This window comes from Petromyzon marinus, unplaced genomic scaffold (genome assembly GCF_048934315.1).
Source record: "Petromyzon marinus isolate PM22_M1 ecotype Great Lakes invasive population unplaced genomic scaffold, UKy_Petmar_22M1.pri1.0 PM_G_Scaffold_30, whole genome shotgun sequence".
Classification (NCBI taxonomy): domain Eukaryota; kingdom Metazoa; phylum Chordata; class Hyperoartia; order Petromyzontiformes; family Petromyzontidae; genus Petromyzon; species Petromyzon marinus.
Genome location: NW_027422873.1, coordinates 1,046,868 through 1,055,005, shown reverse-complemented (window position 1 = coordinate 1,055,005; position 8,138 = coordinate 1,046,868).

Here is an 8,138-nt window from a genome sequence, read left to right as displayed (position 1 = left end):
CGACAGCAGGAAGTAGTATGACGTCACTTCCCTCCCACGAACGGCTCTCTAACTGAATAAATTATGTTAATGAGACCGGGCCAAACTGCGAGGGATGGGAGCGTGAGCGCCGAGCCCGTCGCAATAAACTCGCGACGGCTTTAACGGACACATTATGTTAATGAGCCACTAGTCACTGGGCGTAGCTTTGCCCAAATAAGAATTGCCACTGGAACGATATAGGCAGTGACCCAAACGGAGGTGACGTCATGCTCAAGAGCGCGGTGGACGGAGGAGGGATGAATACCGTGGTGACATGACGTCACTAGCCAGGTACACCTCCCCCTGGCGTTTCACGCTGATGAAGTAATGCAGAGTGGTGACGTTACAGAGTTGGAGTTTAAGTTGATTTAGATTCATTTTCCATTGCTCCCTCCCTTGGGTGTGTAGTGAGTTCGAAATAGGTGCACACACGACTCCTTGGGAGGCAACGCTGATTTATTAGAACGGTAAGTAATATAACACTGCACATAAGGTGGTGACCACCAACCTACTCTAGCTAACACATACTTCTCAAATACTCTAGCGTGACCCAGCGAGGTGGGCTACTGCCAGGTCCGCTGACTGGAGGCTTGACTCTTCTTGGCGTCTTCACGATGCATCTTCGTTCTTGATACGGGCAGCCTCGAACCTCGTGAGGAGGCTGCTTATATGGGCCTCGGTGTGCCCGGGCCCCACCCCGGCCACGCCTCCCTTCGAGAACCCTCTCGAAGCCCCCCTGCTGTCCACGTGCCCTCCGAGGTGCCCCCTAGGCCCCCAGTCACGTGTCCAGCCGGGGTCACATAGAGTGCCACGGCCTCACACCACCCTCGTGGCCTCCCGGAGCCCAGAACCGGCCCTGACGTCATTCCCGCCTCCAGCCGGGATGACGTCATGCGTGTGTGTAGACCCGCGTGGTCATGACGCTCCACCGCATAGTGACGTCACGCTTGTGCGTGTGTACACAGTAGTGATTCTACAATCACTACATCACCCTCCCCCATGTAAAAAAAAAACAGCCGTCTCGGCTGTGACAATACAGGAAAAAAACCAGTGTGCCTCCAACAACAACGTCAACAAACAACCGGCGACCGACAATAATCACCCCGAGAAACATACGTACACACACCGAGAGGGGAAGGGAAGAATGTATGGAATGAGGGGAACCAACAACAACATGTACACCAAAAGAACTGGTCAACCCACTTATCCCTTAGCACAGCCCATCCGTGTGAATTTGTACGCATGCACCGACATATGAATGTGTCTGCTTTACAACGGTGTAGGCAATCAACAAGGTGTGAGAGTCATGGACAGCGGCCAGTCTTCAAACGAATTCGCGTGGCCGAGCCTCCAGGGGAGGCGAGCACGCTCTCCCTGGAGGTCCTGGGGGAACTTGAAAAAGGCCCAAAAAGGGCACGGCCCCTCCCCAGGAGTTGGGCAACAGGATGAGCAGGAGTGACGTACGGGCGCTCCACTCCTCCCTTCAAGTCCACATCCGGTCAGCACAACCGGCGACTCCAAGGGCGGCAGGTGCAGGAATCCTGTGACAAGGAGAAACCACCTCCTGAGGCACAGCACCACAAGCCCACGCCTCAGCTCATCGGACACGATTGCCACCCGGCCCAGGGAAGTGGAGATGATCGTATTCCGCCCGGCGGAAGAAATAAAAACAAAAATACATAGATTCCGACGCGTTGTATGCACAACCAACACCGGTAAATCAAACCAAAACCACACAACCACCCCATAGATGGCAGGGTCTCACACCGCCCTGTTACCGTTCCACCACACAGGTGGCAATAGGGCGAAGACCGAAAGTCTAACACCCACCTACAAACACCACTTAACATTCCGGACGTCTCCCTACGTCCCAGGTCAAGAAGTCGCACTTCAGGGTCGACCCATGTACTGGCTCAAGGAAGTCACTCTTCCAAGGTCGAGCCAGTATGCTGCAACCAAAGGTACAACCGTTGGATGTTGTACAACATCCCGGGTCAAGGAAGTCATGCTTCCAGGTTGACCCATGTACTGGGCAAAGAAGTCGCACTTCAGCGTTGCCTCAGTATCTACATTTTTTGTAAAAAAAAATGTTAAATCGACGTGACAAAAAAATGCCTGCTCTTGCCCAGAAATGGTTCACACAAATACCCATGCACGTACAAAATGGCGGCCGCATGCACGAGCCGCATCCCCTGCGGTTTCCCGCGCTCACACAAAATGGCAGCCCCACGCGCGTTTTCCGCGCTCGCACAACTCAGAAGCCCTCCCTTGAAGGCCAACCCAGACATCTCATGCCACTCGGTAGCACCCCCCGCCTTTCCGACGCGCACGTGTCGGCCGTATCGGGGGAATTATAACCCAGTCTCTCTCCAAGACTCGCATCGCAGCATGTAGCTGTTCCGACCGAGCTGAGAAGCCAAGAACACCTCTCTCCAGGACTGGCATTGCAGCAATCAGCTGTCCCAACCGGGTTGAGAGGACACACCAACCCCTCTCTCCAAGCCTCGCATTGCAGCATTTAGCTGTACCAACCGAGCTGAGAGAGCAACTCACCACAAGCTCCCTGAGCCTCTGGTTCACTGTCTCAGACGTGCCTCGGAGTGTCTCGATCTCCGGGCCGCCAGGTCAAGCCATCAGCCACAGCATGACGGGACCACACTCTCCGAGCCATGTGAGCGAACTGCCCACTAGGATAGACACGCCACGGAGTGTCTCAATCTCCGGGCTGTCAGGTCAAGCCGTCAGCCACACTATGACGGGACCACACTCGTGTCAACACGCAACAATGACAGGGGCATTCTGGTCAGGATCTTTGGCCCAGATTAGCCACAGCCAGCACACAATCCAAATCACTGGCACCATGTCATCATCACAATTTAACGATCCGTACCAAGGATCACAACAATGTACGTCACAACCCGTATCAGTGCAGAGAGAGAGTCTATGCAGTACATACAGTCCACACATCGCGATCTCGAGAAAAATCCCATACAAACACTTCCTTAACAAATGTGGCACAAGCTATATATTAACAATCACGAACAAAGCTCCATACAAAGCATACATTGTTAACACTCACAAGCAAAGTTTCGCACAGTCACACATTGACAACATTCACGAGCGAAGCTCCATACTGTATATCCAAAAACAATCGCGACTCCGCAACGGCAATCAAACAAAGTGTCAACAAATCATTAACCCGGCAATTCACTGGACCTTAACGGAGCCCGAGACCCCCCACATAGCCGAATTAATAATGAACTGGCTCCTTAAGATAACAATCCCGACGCAGTACTTAACACTGTTACAAAGCAGACACATGCACGGGCGCCGCATCAATCTGCCACGCACCCAACCCAACTAACACGCTTCGCAACCCAGCGAGTAAAAAAAACACCTAATCGCAACCCGGTGCACGCAAGATGGGTGAAGTGTGTTTTTAGGGCCGGGTGCATTGTGTCACGACTCGCCTGAGAGGCTGTGAGGAACGGAGGCTGCACTGTGGAACTTGAAGACTCTTGGATGGTGAGCACAGGATGCCACCAAGACGGCCCAAGATCTCCCTCCACAGGCGTTGAGAATGGCGGGAGCGGCGTTTTGGCGGGAACCGCGTCCCGACCGCCCGCCAAGATGGCGGCCGCGCGTGCACCATGCGCGCGCGAATTTCCCGCCCAGGCACCCGCAGCAGCGGCGGCGGCGGCGTCCTCTCTCCTCCAGCTCCGTCACTCTCTCTCCTCTCTCTCGATGGCGGCGAAGCAGCGACGTGACGTGCGTGCTGCTGCCCCGCCTGCAGCGCCATCTCCCTCCTTCACCGAGGCTGCAGAACCCCGGGGCTGCCCCGAAGATGATCGTCTCGCCTCCTCGTCGTGTGAAAGCGAGCAGGTAAGTTGTAGTAATCGTGCACATATTATACTGACTAGGATAACACCTAACGTTATTTATTTTTCCGCAACTTCTGACACCAAATGTAGTGAGTTCGAATTAGGTGCACACACGACTCCTTTGGGAGGCAACGCTGATTTATTAGAACGGTAAGTAATATAACACTGCACATAAGATGGTGACCACCGACCTACTCTAGCTAACAGATACTTCTCAAATACTCTAGCGTGACCCAGCCAGGTGGCTACTGCCAGGTCCGCTGACTGGAGGCTTGACTCTTCTTGGCGTCTTCACGATGCATCTTCGTTCTTGATACGGGCAGCCTCGAACCTCGTGAGGAGGCTGCTTATATGGGCCTCGCCGTGCCCGGGCCCCACCCCGGCCACGCCTCCCTTCGAGAACCCTCTCGAAGCCCCCCTGCTGTCCACGTGCCCTCCGAGGTGCCCCCTAGGCCCCCAGCCCCCACTGGGGTCCAGTCACGTGTCCAGCCGGGGTCACAGAGAGTGCCACGGCCTCACACCACCCTCGTGGCCTCCCGGAGCCCAGAACCGGCCCTGACGTCATTCCCGCCTCCAGCCGGGATGACGTCATGCGTGTGTGTAGACCCGCGTGGTCATGACGCTCCCCCGCATAGTGACGTCACGCTTGTGCGTGTGTACACAGTAGTGATTCTACAATCACTACATATACAACAGTTCCAACCTGGACATCGATTCCCATGCTCGCTGCTACTCAACTGACATCCCTACGAGAGAGAGAGGCTCTACCTTGGTAAACAACAACAACCACCACTACCACCAGCATGAGAATTTCTCACCTCGGATTTCAGTGCAAGCGCGGATCGGCAGCCTCCTGTTACTCGCGACGTCACGCGAAAGCAGGTTGGGGGAGTGTGAATACCTTGGTGACATGACGTCACTAGCGAGGTACACCTCCCGCTGGCACTTCATGCCGATGAGGTCATGCTGAGTGGTGACGTCACAGAGCGGGGATGGAATTTAAGTTGATTTAGCTTCATTTTTCATTGCCCCCTCCCTTGGGTGCGTGAACTCAGCAACAACGTGGACATTATTGTCCACGTACGTACACACACTGTGTGTGTAGTGGGGGGCAAAGGCGGTGCATTGGCCAGTCATCTGAGTCAGTCGACCCATGGCATCTTATCATCAACTTATTTATTTAAATTTATTTTTATTTGTATAAATTTTTTTATTTTTAAAATCTTTTATTTTGTTTTCTATCTACGTGACTTTACCGAAAGAACCAGGAATATGGTAGCGTCTTCTCTATTTGTTGCAGAGGTTCAAAGTTCAAATCCGACAGGCACACCTGGCTACCCCAGTAACATTCACCACAATATGCGCTGTTCTGCTTCACGGCGGATGTCAAACAGAGTATTGTGTCATTCACAACGCACAGGTCATTGCATGTTGGTGTCACGGTCAAAATTGTGGTTAATTCCAGACATTATCCGGAAACTCCACAATGTAGATGACGCGTCAATGATCGCCCTCTACCGACAGACTCATGCCACGTGCAGGCTGGTGGAGGGCCACCTTGTACCACACAGGGGCAGCTGCCACTAGGGGGCGGCCTTCGATTGTTTGAGATGAGGTTCGATACGAAACACCGAGTTCAGTGGTTCTTAACCTTGTTGGAGGTACCGAACCCCACCAGTTTCATATGCGCATTCACCGAACCCCTCTTTAGTGAAAAATAAAATGTGATTTTTTTCAAATTCAAGACATAGATATGTTTTTTACTGGTACACAAAATGAGCCGTGCATGAACATTACCTTGTTCAAAGAATAAAACCAACACAATGCATAAACTCACAACAAATTACAATCCTGGAAATCTATGTGACTTCTGCTGTTGCCTTTGAGAGATCAGTTCAGATATGCGTGGCTTCACCTTGGCAAGTGCCACTCTCATGTCATTTTCACAGCAAAGTCTGTTCCTTTTCTTCGTTTTTATGTCCAGCATCCTCGAAAAGGATTGCTCACAAAGATATGTTGTAACAAATGGTATAAAAAAAATCCAGGGCTTTCTTAGCAATAACTGGATACTTGTTCATTTGTCGACACCAAAACGTTGAGAGCGTTGTTGTTCTGAAGAGTTGCTGTTGAACCTGGCTCTGCTGAATTTCAATGATTTCGTCGAGGAATTCATCATTGACATCTGCTGTTTCAACAGCAAACGTGAACGGCTGTCTCACCCATGCTGGATATGACTCTCTTGTAGGGAAATATCCGTCGAGAGACTTTGCAAGCTCATCTAAGTGCGTGGCAATTGTTTGCTTCAGTTCCGTGGATACAGAAATATCTCCGATTCCAGACACATCTTCGATCTTACTTGCACAGTCGTCCAGAAGCGGGAAGTTTGCGAAGTTATTGTTCTCTGTTCGTCGTTTCCATAACGGTAGCTTTTTTTGAAAAGCCTTCAGGTGTTCTTCCGCTTCCATGATATTGACTCCACCACCCTGCATCTGCTGATTGAGATGATTGAGAGCTGCGAATATATCAGCCATGTACGCTAAAATGAGAATGAACTCAGGATTTTTGAAGCAATCTGCATGGCAGTGTTGGTGCTCTTGCAAAAACAGGGCTAATTCCACACGCATGGCAAAAACACGATTCAGCACCTGTCCCCGGGATAACCACCGAATATTAGAATGGAGCAGAAATACCTCAAATTCAGAGCCCATTTCTTTACACAGCTCACTGAAGATGCGGTGCCTCAGAGCACTTTTTCGCACATAGTTCACACATTCCACCACAGTTTTTAATACTTCTGTCATTTTTGGAGGTAAGGTTTTTGTTGCCAACGCATGCCTGTGCAGAATACAATGCGTCACAATGATGTGTGGTGCATCGGCCTTTACTAGCGCACCAAAACCAGACTTTCTTCCCAGCATGACTGGAGCTCCGTCCGTACAAACTGCAGAAACCATATCCCATGAAAGATTGTTGTCTCTGAAGAAGTCATCCACAAGCTTCTTCACATCGGCTGCCTTCGTTGTTGTAAGAGGCTTACAAAATAAAAACTCTTCTTTTATCATGTCGTCTTTCACATAGCGTACAAAAACAGCAAGCTGGCTTAGATCAGAAACGTCTGTGGTTTCGTCGAGTTGAAGGCTGAATTTTGCCGGGCTTGAAATCAGATCCGCGACTACTTGAGCCAAGATGTCTTTACTCATGTCTTCTATTCTGTCACTGACGGTGTCATTTGAAAGGGGAATTTGGGATAATTTACCTTCGGCCGCTGTTCCGAGTATAAGATTCGCCATCTTTAATGCAGCTGGTTTCACAAGTGTTTCACCAATGGTGTGTGGCTTGCCCTGCTTTGCGATCAGGTAAGCAACTTCGTACGATGCTGTCAGGATCGGTTTGTTAACAGGTACAAATCCAAGAGCAGGCAGAGTGGCCCTTTCATCGAATCTGGCTCTCTTCACCCTGAATTCAGCAAGTGTTGTGTTCTTGTATTCCCCGTCTCCATGCAGCTTCAAGAAGTGTTCCTTTAGTTTTGCCGGTGCAAGACTAGAGTTGCTCAACTTGGCGTTGCAAATCATGCAGATAGGACGCTCACTCCCATCACGTTCCGTGATACATGAGAATCCATGTTGTACATATTCGTCCGACCACTTTCCTCTTTTGCCCGACATAGTTAGTATGGACAAAATATTAAAGAAATCACACGACGTACGACAACAACAGTCACACGTTGACTACTGAGTACGCACTAAATTCCCCGCAGCGCTGATTGGCCAAGCAGTGTAGCATGATCATCTGCAGCCAGTGATGGCCAAGCGGGCCGTGTGTGTCATCACAAATTTACACAATAATTCAAGTGTGTCCGGACCTCCGTGGCGGGGGCTCTGCCGAACCCCTGAGATCGACTCACCGAACCCCTGGAGTTCGATCGAACCCAGGTTAAGAACCACTGACCGAGTTGCTGAGGCAATTAGGCAAGCGACTTTTGAGTGCAAATATGTTGTTTATAACGTAGTGAATGCTTGAGAGCTTAATTGTCTCTTGCTCCTGCTCACAGATTTACCCAGCCCACAGATCTTACATATGAAAAGCTAACGGTCAGTGAGGTCAGCAGCACTGTAGGTTCTGGTGTCAAGCACATGGGCCCGCATTCGCTGGTCCACTGCTATATAGTCCAGCGGATGTTCTTGCTTGGACCCGGCGTGAATCCATGATGTTGTCTGGATGCACAGATGCCAGAAC